The following is a 14,562-nucleotide window of genomic DNA, read 5'->3' as shown; positions in this document are numbered from 1 at the left end:
GCAACTAAACCAATGGAGTAGTGGAGAACGTAAACTGTGACACAATGTTGTTTTATATCTTAACTCTTAACTGTTATCCTGGAATATTTGTTTATGTATCAAATACATAACCTCCAGCAAAGGCCATATCTGTATTACTTTTCAAAGTTACATAAATTTACCTGTAGCAACTGCAAATCATCATCGTCATTTACCTGTAAAGAAAAGAAAACCAATAAGTACTATAGTTTGCATTGCTCTTGCAAAAGTGACATATAATCAGTAGGTCGACTGCCGTGGCACGTTTTCCTCCATTCTAAAAATGTATGCCATAAACATAGTATTTCAAACTAGCTGTCCCAGCAAACGTCGTTCTGTGTTTTTTGACATGCAGCTCTGTAGAAAAATGCCCCGTTAAATGGAATTCCAAACTTTCTCGTTTTCATTGCGTTCCCGGTTCATTTTCCCAATTATTTTTTCGTACGAACACGTCGAAGCTACGCACGAATGAAACACTGCAAGAATGGTATAGATCCGTTGATCCGTTCCCGAGCCTATTCGTGACATACAAACACCATTCCATTTTTGCCTTTCTCGTACACTAAGTGTACTGGAAAGGCTATATGTTCACTCCAAAAACGACTTTTTGATAGAAGGCCCGGAGGGTCAAGTCACATATACCAATCAACTCAGCTCGAAGAATTGAGGTGATGTCTGTGTGTGTGTGTGTGTGTGTGTGTATGTGTGTGTGTGTGTATGTGTGTGTGTGTATGTGTGTGTACAAAAAGACTCACATCACTTTTTGGCAGTAAACCTCAACCGATTTTAATGACCGACGGTTCATTCGGCGCGGAATCTGGTCCCATTGTTTCCTATTGAAAATGGTTCGGATCGGTCCAGCCGTTCCGGAGTTATGGCCATTTAGGTGTTCCGGACCAGTACCCTTGGAAGGGGCCATACATAAAAATGTAACAAACACATACATGCGACACATCAAACTGCAGCATTTTCGATAACCTGATGGACAGTAAGCAAGAAAACAGTCACAGACTATATCTGAACCGGTTGTGTTCCGGAACCGGTTCCGGGTGTCCCGCCGGATGTGGCCAAATATAAAAGTGAACCAAATTCATGCATGCGACACATCAAACCGCGGCATTTTCGATAACCTGATGGACAGTTAGCAAGAAAACAAGCTCAGACCATATCTGAACCGGTATTGTTCCGGAACCCGTTTCGGGTGTCCCGCCGGAAGTGGCCAAATATAAAAGTGAACCAAATCCATGCATGCGACACATCAAATTGCGGCAATTTCGATAACCTGATGGACAGTTAACAACAAAATAGTCTCAGACCATATCTGAACCGGTTCCGGGTGTCCCGCCGGATGTGGCCAAATATAAAAGTGAACCAAATCCATGCATGCGACACATCAAACTGCGGCATTTTCGATAACCTGATGAGCAGTTAGAAAGAAAACAGTCCCAGACCATATCTGCACCGGTAGTGCTTCGGAACCGGTTCCGGGTGTTCCGCCGGAAGTGGCCGTATATAAAAGTTGACAAAACTTTTACATACGGCACATCAAATCATGGCTTTTTCGACAACTTGATGACCGGTTATTGAGGAAGTAGGCTAAGACCACATTATGGACTGTCAGTAGCGCCGAAACTAGTTCCGGGTTTTCCTCCGAAAGCGGCTAAATATAAAATTGAACCAAACCCATGGCTTTTTTGATAACCTAATAAACTTTAGCAAGCAGATAGGCTCAGACTATTTAAGAGACTATCGGTAGTGATCCACAACCGGTTCCGGGCCGGAAGTGACACCAAACCCATGCATGCGATAGCTCAAATCACGACTTTTTAGGAAAATAGGCGCAAGCCATATCAGTGTGTTATGGAACCGATTACGGGTATCCCAACAGAAATGGTCAAATGTAAAAGAGAACCAATACATGCGACATATCAATGACTTATTCAGTAACAAGATAAACGGTTAATCAACAAATAATCTCAGACCATATTTGGGAGAACCGGTAGTGTTTCAGATCTGGTGACAAGACGAGTAACGCTTCGGAAGTGGTAAAATATAGAATGGAACTAAACCATAGCGGCGTTTTTGATAATCTGATGAACGGTCAACAAGAAAATAGTCTCTGGCCACATCTAGAGCTTGTAATAATATTTCGGAATCGGTTGCGGGTGTTCCATCGAAAGTGATTTAATACATGTGAATCAAAATCACGCATGCGATACATAAAATCGCGGCTTTTTCAAAAATTTGCCGAACGTTAAGCAAGAAAATAGCCTCAGATCACATGAAGTTTCGGCTTTTCAGGTAACCCGTTGACAAAAACATAGTCTCAGGCCATATTTGAGACAACCGCAATCGGTTGCAGGTGTCCCGCCGGAAGTGGTCAAACGCAAAATTTAACAAAACCCATGCAAGCTGCACTTCAAATAGCGGAATTATAAAGGTGAACAAAATACAGGGGATACTCAAAATAACTGGGACAGGTAAAATTTTCACTTTTCAAAAAATGTTCAACTCGCTGTAACTTTTCGAAAAGGCATCAAATTTTCTCAAATTATTACTGTAAGTTCATCAACTAGTTGTGTATCAGTGGTCAAAATTTGGAAAAGATCGGGCTATTCTATACGAAGTTATAAAGGTTCTAGAAAAAGGTATAATTATTCGATAGCCAACTTTGAGCTGTTATATCTCCGGACTCAATGAACCGAATGCAATGAAATTTTGATCATTTATGACTTAGGGGCTGTCCATAAACCACGTAGTCATTTTTTTTGGGACTTCTCAACTCCCCCCGCCGCCCCCCCCCCGCGTGGTCATTAGTCCATACTAATTTTTTTTTTCTTCCATACAAAACGATCATTGGCCGAACCCCCCCCCCCCTTCCCTCATGACCACGTGGTTTATGGACAGCCCCTTATATAATGAGCTATTAATAACATTTGACTAAACTTAAAATTCTTTACACGACAGAAAATTATAACGATTAGATAATTTTTCTAATATAACACCAATTTATCCAAAACTTCATCATCGTTTCAAAATTCGAGATAGTAATTATAGTTCATTTAAATTCCCTCTAATTGACTTGCATATATTTATGTTTCAAAGAAAAGCAATCAAATGAATCAAATAGTTGGCATTAAATAGAAAAAGTAATGGGAATAAATAAAATCGCTATAACTTTTTTTCTTATTAATATTGTCAAATTAAGTCAACTGTTTTTCAAAGTTCATTATATTTGTCATAAATGAACAAAATTTCATTGCATTCGGTTCATTGAATCCAGAGATATAACAGCTCAAAGTTGGCTATCGGATAATTACACAGCGTAACAAAAATTAACTTTTTGTCTGTCTCAAGAGCAAACGTATGTGTCTCCGAAGGATTTTGGGCCACTGAACCCGAATCCGGGCTCAGATTTGCTCTAACACGTCACAATTTTGAGCTATACCTCAATTTATAGGGCAAAATATGCGATTTTGGGCTTTTTTGACTGCAAGCCATTAAGCAAGGAAATATTTTTTTAAGCAATCAAAAGGTTAATTGGTCAATTAACATCTGAATTAACGACTCATGCAAAATATTTCGTTTTGCCAAATCGAATTTGATAGTTTTAAGCGATTTATGTTAGGTACGATATTTCCCATACAAGTCACCCTCCAAAAGTTGCATGCAAGTTTTCATACTAACATAAAATGCTTAAATCTATAAAATTTGATTAGGTCAAACGAAATATTTTGCATGAGTCGTTAATTTAGATGATAATTGACCAATTAACCTTCTGATTGCTCAAAGAAAATGTTTCCAAGCTTAATGGCTTGCAATCAAAAAAGCCCAAAATCGCATATTTTGCCCTATAAATTGAGGTATAGCTCAAAATTGTGACGTGTTAGAGCAAATCTGAGCCCGGATTCGGATTCAGCGGCCCAAAATCCTTCGGAGACACATAAGTTTGCTCTTGAGACAACAAAATGTTGCGCTGTGTTATAGCTTTTTCTAGAATCTTTATAATTTCGTGTAGAATGACCCGATCTTTTCCAAATTTGAAAAACTGATACACAACTAATTGATGAACTTACAGTAAAAATTTGAGAATATTTGATGACCTTTTCGAAAAGTTACAGCGAGTTGAACATTTTTTGAAATTACCTGTCCCAGTTATTTTGAGTATCCCCTGTAAATGTCAGAGCGATAAATCAAATTTGGGAACGTCCATAAATTACGTCACGCTTTTAGGGGGGATGGGGGGTTCAGCAAAGTGTGACGACCCATACAAAAATTTCAGAGCTCTCATACAAAAAGTGTGACATAGGGGGGAGGGGGGGGTTGAAAATGGGCAATTTTTGCGTGACGTAATTTATGGACGTTCCCTTTGGCTTTTTTGATAGCATGTAAACGTTGGGTAAGATTATAAGATTATATATGCAAGAGAACAAAATCGTGAAAAAAGCGCTCTCTTCAAATAACATCATTTCAGATTACTGCGGTGTAAATGTATAGTAGGATGGATCAACGTTTTATGAAAAAAAAAAAATTAATCGCATCAACACCTTATACAGTTTTTAAATCTTCAATCTTCTTATGCTTCTAAAATTACTGCTCACAATTTGGGTGTGGCTGGTTGAACCCTTATTGCGATTGAAATTTGAATGGAAATGAAATTCAAGAATTTGAATTCATTTTTCTTGAAGGAAGGTCAAATTTTACATGAATCATGTTACCAATGATAATAAAATATAGCCTAAAGTGTGCTGAAATAAACATTGGCGAAGATCACAAAGTAATCTGTGATTGGAATAAAGCTAACCTTCACCTCATCCCGCTACCGTAGTGGATGGAATGGGGTCATAATGATCCCAATACACGACTAGGGTTAAGGTTGTCAAGCAGTCAACTGAGAGGTCTGATATTTTTCAGCTCTGTTTTGCTGTTGAACATTACATCGGAATATATATCATCAATAAGGCCAGAACAAATCTCATTTTCTTCTTTTGTCACTTTGCTCGTTGACTCGTCAAGGGGAGGTATGATAAATAATGAATATATTTGACGAAAAATTACCCAAACAATTAGGCAGAATCGTCAAACTCACTGGATTTGTTAAGAAATTTTCTCGACAACTCTTATATCACTTTAAAATTTTTAAATTTCTTAAATAATTTTTTGTAATTGCGTTGCGAATTCCCCTACTTTTCACTCGCGGAAACAATTTTAAAACGGCCTACTTTTCTTCACTTAAGCAAAGGTGCCGAAAAGTAGTACTTTTCGGCACTTTTGCCAGCACACACTTTTTGTTAAGTATCGCTACTTCCGTAGATACAGTTGCTGCTTCTACATGCACTGAGCAGTTCGAATCCGAATCAGGACGATTCAGATTCTGATTTGAACTGCCAATCAGGCGTAGAAACAGAAGCTGAACCTACTTTTGAAAACTAGCCTACTTTTGAACCTAACTTGAAAACTTGCGATAGTTACCCGAGCAGGAGAAAATAGCTGAAGAATACCAAACTCAGGTATGGAAAACCGAATACCTACAACCTGAATGAGGTATTAAGTAGCCCTGCATAAGAGGTAAAATACCTAAAATAATAACTGATGTGCTTCCTGTGCATAACACGTGAATAATGACTTCAGGTATGGCAATACCTAAATAATAATCGGTGATTTTTCCATACAAATAGTGATTTTTCCATAATTGAATAATACCTCAATCAGTCCTCAAAACCAAAATAATAACTCGTTGAGGTATTCTATCAATACCTACAAAATACCAAAATAAGTTATTTTCAATACCTGGACAACCGGCCAATACCTGGTTTTGGTATGATACCTTACTTTGGTATGCTCCAGTTATGTGTCAGTTATTCATTCCTGCTCGGGTAGCCTACCGTAGCCTACCTGATCAAAGAAAATACTATGCACTACGTCCCGTCGCGCATAAAGGCTCGCACGTGGCTGCTGCTGATACACGTTTGTGTGGCTAGAGAGATTATACTATACGGGTATTTTTGCAATTACAAAAAACTTTGTATGCAACGCGTTGCAAAACTCGATTTTTTCAGCACTCGTCGTATTTATCCAACTCGGCAAGCCTCGTTGGATAAACGTACAACTCGTGCTGAAAAAATCATCATTTTACAACTTGTTGCATAAATAACTATATTTGTGTCCCCCTCAAAATGTCGAATTTCGACCAAAAATTTCCGAGGGGGGTGGTGACATAAGAGAAAATCGAAATTTGTGACAGCCTAAGTTTCAAAAATCGATGATGGCTCTGTTAAAATTGTTGCTTTTCTATATGAAGTGCTTTCAGGATTCAGGAACATTTTGTCTAACGTCGACAAAAAGTTCATGAGTACATATTCGACGAGAAAGGCACTATCACCACTAGGTGGATTAATCTGGTTTTTTTTTTGTTTCTATTGCCAAATTCCTGGGAGGATTGTGTAAGTTTAGGTAAGCTTCTTGAGAGATAGTTTGGAAAACCTTTCAAAAGTGTATGTTTATTTTCAAACAGTTCAGCTATTTTAACCTTCACGTACCCGACCCCCAACATCTCATTTTCATAATGTCCGCATTTCGTCAATTTTCATCCAATTTTTTTCAAGTCGCCTTCAATCGATCATAAAATGGTGCAAGTTCATTACACCCAAGTGTACATGCAATATCCGGAACCATTTCGGAGATATTCCGGATTGTAGTGGGGTCAGGGAGGGTGCCGAAATGGCTAAAAATGATTATGGTGTTTGAACAATCGATTTTCAGCTGAATTTTCATTGCGAACAATAAAACACAGCTGCGATAATCAGATTTGAATAAGTTAACCCATCCGGATCACCGTGACAGGTTCCGCGGGGGTCTCATTGGGGACACTTCTGGTTTTCATTCAAAACATGTCGTGCGACATATCAAACTTCATGATTTCGAATGACTAAGTCAGAAACGATACGCTGAAGTCTGTATCAACTAATATGGTCACCCCGGAACATCTAGCATAGATTCCACGGGAGTGACATCGGGGACATTTCTGATTTGCAAACTTCATGATTTCAAGAGAATGGGGCAGAAATAAATGACTAGAGTATGTATCAACTGATATGGCCGCTCCGCAATACCTGAAACAGGTTCCGCGGGAGCCTCTCAAACACAATAACACACGATATAATCACTTTTAGTTATTTGACAAAACAGTTACATTTGACAAGCATGTTACTGTCATAATTCTTGCACGGATTTGACTGCTCTAACAATCACTAAAATGTTCTCTATAAATAAAAATGAACTGCTGTGTGTATGTCATAATGTGGCACAAGAATAAAGCAACGGATCCGCGGATTATTCTTTTACGATTCCCTTTCGTGCACGGCTCCGACTTGTTCGACGGAAAAATAATTGTGAAAATCGACCGAGAAAGCAACAAACATGGGAAATTTGTAATGCAATTATATTTTAAAATGCTCAAACTTGTTATAGATTTCAGAATAACCATTTTTTAAGAGTTTTTTTTATTGGCACAAACGCTTATTAAACCCGTAACGGGGAATAGAAAAATAGAGCTTGATTTTTTTGAAAAATCTCATGGGCATCGCCTGAAGAGGGCAGAGGAGGCAATGCACCTCCTCCCTGGCCACTATAATTTAGCCAACTTAAAATTAGGGTAAGGGAGGTATTTTGGACCCCTTTAGGAAGTGGATGAACAATTCAGCGAAAAAAGAAAGTTCTCACTTCAAAATATGGATAACTTTAGTAGGCATTACGTAGATCAACATGTTTTCTGTCGGAAAAAGCAAAACAGAACTCAAAATTGTTGTAGTAAATACAAGAAATATCAAAACTCCTGAAGGATCTCGGGCTTCTATTTTGGACCACCTGATTTTATTTTGGACCACCAAGTGCACATATTTTGGCCCACCAAATTAAACTTCAATTGATTGATGAAATGAAAGTTACCTCAGCAAAAATTTCAACATAGTTAAAACTACGTGAAGTTTACATCTTTTCTATTAATTTTTTGTGGCAGGGAACGCTTAAAAATTACGTAACGGTAAACAAAGATAAAATTTTGCTGCAATTGCCAGTTTTTACGCATTGTTGTATGATGTTTCATAAAAAATGTTACGCAAAATGTGTATTTTTTTACATGACGTCAGTCACCATGCATAAATTTCGTAACGCTTCGTGGAAGTGAGAAAGTCTAGTGATTTTGCTAAATATAAAGGCGTTCTACACATATTGTAATGAGTGGAAAGGCCATCAAAAATAAAGTAATTTGAATGATACGTAAATTGTTAAACATACATTAGATAACACATTGTCTCAATCATCTACTGATTGCCGAGAAGGACAACTGGATGACTGAACACCTGAAAATTTCATCTTGTCGAAAAGCTGTCAGGACACAAATCGAATCGAAATTTTTAACTTGGCGAAAAGTTGTTAGAACAAATCAAACCCACAACAATCTCATTGTAAAATAAACGTATAACAGCCCAGATCATGGGAGGTCCCAAGTTGGGGACTCCCAACTTATTCTATTTATCTGTTTTTAGAGTACATTACATTGGCATGAATATTCTCTCCCTTTAGAGGGAACTGGAGAGATGGATCTGACAGGTGGTCCAAAATATGTCCACATCTGATTATGTTGAACATATTTTGGCCATACCTCAAATCACCATTTTAGTAAATATTATCGCTCCACCGAGGTTAAGAACAGTTTATTTTGAGTTCTTACAAGGCCCTAACTACATTTACATGAAATAAATATTTATTTGTAAAATTTAATACCTCTTCGAAGCCGACTACAAATTTGTCATCTGCTTTGTTTTTGGTGCTTTTCCGTGCGTTTCATTGGAAGTGAAAACATTTTCTCTATTTTTGATACTGAACAGCATATTTAATTGACATCCAAAATAAAGGTCATCACATAGTTGAATACTTTTTGTGTTCTAATAAAAATTTACCAAGATTTAGTAGAGATTATGTGATAAATATCATAAAACTTTCTAGGTGGGCCAAAATACCTGCCCGGTCCAAAATACCTCCACTACCCTATCAATAATTCAAAATTCCCAAAACATTCTCAACAGAAATGAACTATTCTAATAATTCAGGATTGTACCCATAATTATAAAACTTTCTCTCTCCCGAAAATCACAAGCATTAACGTCAAGTATTTCTCTATAAGCTTCTTTCAATCTTATCATAGAGTTTAACCAAATAACAAGCTTGGTTGAATGGCTAAATTTTATTTATGGAATACAAAAACAACATGCCAAATTTTCTGGATATGCCGGAACCGGTTCCGATAGGGAAAGAGAAGAACTTTTTAGCACCATATACAGAGTGTAGTTACTCAAAAGTTCTAGCTCAAATAATTTTCAATAGTATTGAATTCAAACAAGCGTCATACTACGAGCAAATAATCTGGGATTTCTTTATGAATTCCTCCAGGGACATCTTCTGAAATTCTTGCTCCAATAGGACAAATCGGTGAAGTACTAGATTTGTAGTAATGAGCTGAATTTTTGTATGGTGAGAAGGCCAATTCTTCGTTTCTGCAATGAAATGGTGCAAAAAGCGTGGGTATTATGATTCCTTGCCTAATTTGATGCTGTTTGAGCAAAACTTTGTGCAACAGTGTTGTCGTTTCCTCCATTTCTTGCAACATAAACAACATAGTTATCCAAAGTTTTGCTCAAACAGCATCAAATTAGGTAAGAGTTCATAATTTCCACGCTTTTTGCACCATTTCATTGCAGAAACCATACTAAAATTCAGCTCATTACTACAAATCTAGTACTACACCGAACGTGCCCCATTGCTCAAGGGACTTCTTTAGGAATTTCTTCTTTTTGAATTTCTTCCAGGAATTCTTTAAGAAATTTTTACCAGAGGTTGTTCAAAAAATAATCCAGTAATTTCTAATAATTTTGAACAAAAAAAACCTTTATTAGTCCATCCAAGGATTCTTTCAATATTTCGTCCAGAAATTATTGCATCAGATTTTTTCTCAGGGAATCCTACAGAAATTCTTTCAGGAATTTGTATAGATACTCCAAGGACTATTAGAAAATTTTCCTCCAGGAATTCTTCCAGGAAATCTCCTTGGGATTCTTGCTGAACTTCCTGGAATTCTTTCAGGAATTCCTGGAGGAAATCATCAAGGAATTCTTTCAGGAACTCATCAAAGAAGTCCTATATAAATTGTTAAGGAATTCCCTTGAGATTGCTTCCGGGATTCATCCTGGGGTTTCTTCTAGAATTTCTTCAGGGATTCCTTCAGGAACTGCTACAGGAATTCTTCTAGGAGTTTCCCACGAACTCTTTTTAGAGTTCCTTCAGGATTTTTTCAAGAATCCCTTCTGCGTTTTCTTCAGCACTTCCTTCTGGGATTTCTTCAGAAAAGCCACTTAGGATACCTCCTAGGATTCCTCCAGAGATTCTTCAGGGAATTTCACCAGAAGTTCCTCCAAAATTTCCTCCTGTAGCTCCTCCAAAAATGTCTGCATGGATTCCATCAGGAATTGCTCCAGAGATTCATCCAGATATTTCTCAAGCGATTCCTCTAGGCATTCTTTCAGGCATTCTTCTGGAACACCTCCCGGAATTGTTCCAGGATTTCCTCCAATGATTTCTCCAGAAATTCCTCAAGGCATTCCTCCAGGAATTCGTTCAAGGATTCCTCCATGTGTCTCTCATGGAACTTCTCCAGGGACTTTTCCAAGAACTCCTCCAGGGATTTTTCCGAGAGTTCTTTCAGGGATTGTTCTAGGAATTCCTCTAGTGATTCTTTCAGAAATTCCTCCCGGGATCTCTTCAAAAATTTATTCAGGGATTCGTTCAGGAATTTCGAAAGTCCTTCCACCATCACCAAAGAGTTTCTCCAGGATATCTCCAGGAAAACCTGAAGTCTTTTTCAACTTACTTCAAGGATTCTTGGAGTAATATCTTCAGCGATTAGTATTCTTTAAGCTAATTTAAGAGAATGCATACCGGAGCCTGGAATTTTTTCAAGAAGTCATACAGAAATTCTTTCACAATTTTCTTCAAGAAATCCTTCAGAAGTTCATTGACGGATTCGTTAAGGGATCCATCCACGTATTCCTTTAAGAATAACTCCTGCAGCTCCTGCGAAGGAAATCCTTCAAAAATTCGTCCTTCTATTCTTTCAGGAATATATCTTGAGATGTTTTCCCAAGAAGATATCCCTGTATTTCTTCAGGAACTCCTTCAAAGATTCTTCTATGAGTTTATTCAGTGATGTCTTCATTCGCATTATGCGTTTTACACAATGTTCTCTGTGTACCTTCGCCTCTGGCGCTCTTCAATCGATACCGAATTAATTTTTTGTCGCTGCTGTTATTTTCTTGTGTTGTGATTGTAAGAGTTTATTAATCCCTAGTTTGGATAGTGGCTATGGTTATGGCAGCTCATATCAATCTTCAGCATAAAAGAACAGCTTTCGTCAAAGAACCTTACTTTCGTAGGGAGGATTTCTGTATAGGTTTCTTGGCTTTGATTAACAACTATATGGTTTCGCATTATGCGTTTCCTACTTTCAATAAAAATGAAATGGCAATCTCGCGTGTCATGCCTCGAGCGGCAATTAACTTCCTCTGATGATGATTTCCTGGATATCATCCTTATTAGATACTCACTTCTCCGGAAGCGTGAATGAATATTACATCTTTGTATGAACTTGATAGACATCAATTGAATGTGTACTAAATCGCTTTGCTCCAAAATGTGAATACTTGTTTTGATAAAACTGCCTGTTTGCAGCCTTGCTATTCCCAAATCTTGGTGGGATTATACTGTCAAGTTTATTCCGGGAGTGGATAATCCATCCTATGATGATCAGACCTATCAGTTTGACCTCTTTCTTCTGAAATGATTAGAACGCTTTGTCGAGCATCACATCCGTGATGTTTTTCTAGCAAACATACCTCTCCATGGAAACCAACATGCTTACTAAAATGGAAAATCCACTGTGATTCGTTTACACAGGGTTGCTTACGATATCAAGAAAGCATTCACTCAAAAGTAATTTTGTTTGGGTGCTTTCATGGATTTCCAGGATAAATGTATCCAACATGTACTTTTCCATATTGGAAGCCACACGGATTTTCCTGTTTATCTGTTATGATTACACCAATTGGATTTGCCAAATGCTCAAAAACCGACATTTCTTCTCGGAATTACGTCAAGCAGCGATTAGGAAACTGAATGTTTGTGGATGCCCCCATGCGGGAGTCTAGTCGCCACTTTTAAGGAATCTCGTAGCAGAAACGCAATTGACAAAACTCAATGTGGTTTTCCTACTTATGATTTTGTCCATCACAAGCCTCAACAGGTTGCTTCATTTTTATATCTTAGCAGAGAATCCAACTGTGGAACTTTGAACCATTTGATATGTAACTACCCAGTTTTTACGCAACTGCGTTTCCGAGTACTCGGTAAACACTTGATTAATTAAAACTGACCTAAGAAACCTGAATCTTTAGGATGTTCTGTTGTGTTGAATTCGTTGTGGTAAGTAGCTATAGGCTTACTTTACGCTTTATGCGTTTTTACTGTGTCCTTTTCAGATTTTCATGGGAAACGTTCCTCTGGAGACCTTAGACCTTAGACATGGAAAATAATTTGATTAGATTATCCAAGGAGATTTTTTTTATTCCACTCCTCAGATAATCGTTGATTCTCTCGTGTCTTGCCCAACATCATATATGCAATCATCGCCGTTCTGATTGATTCTGATTGCACCAAATTGCCGTGACCGGTGGGCACTTCTCGCAAATTTTCTCTCACCTTGCCTCTAATGGCCAGGCCATTTGTATGGTGTCACTAAAAGCTTCGTTAGATAATAGCAGTCATTAGTTAGAAGTTACGGCTAGCTACCGGCATTCGGTGCACTTTTTGCAGCTACCCGATGATGGTGCTGCTAGGCTAACCCATCACCATTCACATCCATCCCGGGTAAAGTACGTTCCCATTCGATTAAGAGTTGCAACTTCTTCAATATCTAAATCGGTACCAACTCTGCAACCGTCCGTCGGCGTCGTCGCCGCGTTGTTGATGGGAAAGTAATGGTCGACCCCAGTTTGTACTGCTCACCTCGGTTTGTGTGTGCGAAAATGTAGTTACAGTCGTCGCACGCCAGGCGGGGTGGGGAAGGGAGTGTGATTCTGGTGATGGACTTCAGCGTACCATCCGCCATCGCGAAGGACGCGACGAGATAGAGCCCGCGCCGGCCGGTCGGTCGGTCAGTGGTCCTCATCCTAGAGAGCGATAAATCTCTCCATTAGTGTGAATTTCAAAGCGTGCTCTTAGCACAAATGTCCGCGCGCCGTCTCCTAGCCGTGATTTGTACGTGCTCGACGACGCGACGGGCACGGTAGAACCTGTTGGTTGACCAGATGCGCACCCATTACCGATGTGGAATGCGAGTCGGGGCCCGGGGTGTTCTGGAGGCCTTGTGGCGTAGGACTTGGAGAGGTTGCATGTGGTGCGAGACCGGCTGCAGCCATAGAGCTTCCCTTCCACGCTAATGGCGATTTCGCAAAATTATACACATTTATGGGCATCGCGTGGTGATTCGAATGGTCCGACGATGATACGAGGGATGCTAGTGCTAGAGACACAGTTTAATGCCATTTTTTATACATGTTTGTTTGAATGGATTACCAAATAGTGGTGGTAGTTCTTCGTTCTGCGGCACTGAATTCTTTCCATGGACTTTTAAATCACAAAAAAGCTACATAGAATACGGATGTAGGCAAGTAGCATTGAGCGTTATAGACAAATATCTGACATACATACATGGTCTAAGTCGCATTTATCGTAATGTTTAAAGTTTTCATTGTGCCTTATATGACCGGTATGACCTACGTAGCCTACTCCGAGCCCTTGACACACTATTTGATTAGCACCTTGACCAGCGATTCCTCGAGCCCACGCGCCACCTCCTCTGTAGCTCCGTGATGATTCGGGCGATAGCCAATGAAACAGCATTACAGACAACCAGGTGGAATGATACATTTTCATGGCGCCTTTTGACTAAAATACCTTCTTTCGGAATCTATGGGCACACTTTCCTTTGGTGGTACTGTACCACGGGACGCTACCATTTAACCATAGAGACCAACCTGGCAGTCTGATGTATGCCCTTGACTCACATTTTGAAGCACTCTATGTCCTCCCCGGGGTCTCCAGTTAGCCTAGTGGTTAAGGCTATGGATCGCCAATCCGGAGACGGCGGGTTCGATTCCCGTTCCGGTCGGGAAAATTTCTCGACTCCCTGGGCATAGAGTATCATTGTACTTGCCTCACAATATACAAATTCATGCAATGGCAGGCAAAGAAAGCCCTTCAATTAATAACTGTGGAAGTGCTCAAAGAACACTAAGTTGAAGCGAGGCAGGCCAAGTCCCAGTGCGGACGTATAGCCATAAAGAAGAAGAAGAAGAAGATGTCCTCCCCGATATGGTTGCCAACAGGCATCATACGATGATGACATGAACCGCATCGTGTGACATTGTACGGTAT

The sequence above is a fragment of the Aedes albopictus genome, chromosome 1 (genome assembly GCF_035046485.1).
Source record: "Aedes albopictus strain Foshan chromosome 1, AalbF5, whole genome shotgun sequence".
NCBI classification, from domain to species: domain Eukaryota; kingdom Metazoa; phylum Arthropoda; class Insecta; order Diptera; family Culicidae; genus Aedes; species Aedes albopictus.
Note: the sequence above shows the minus strand (reverse complement) of the source record.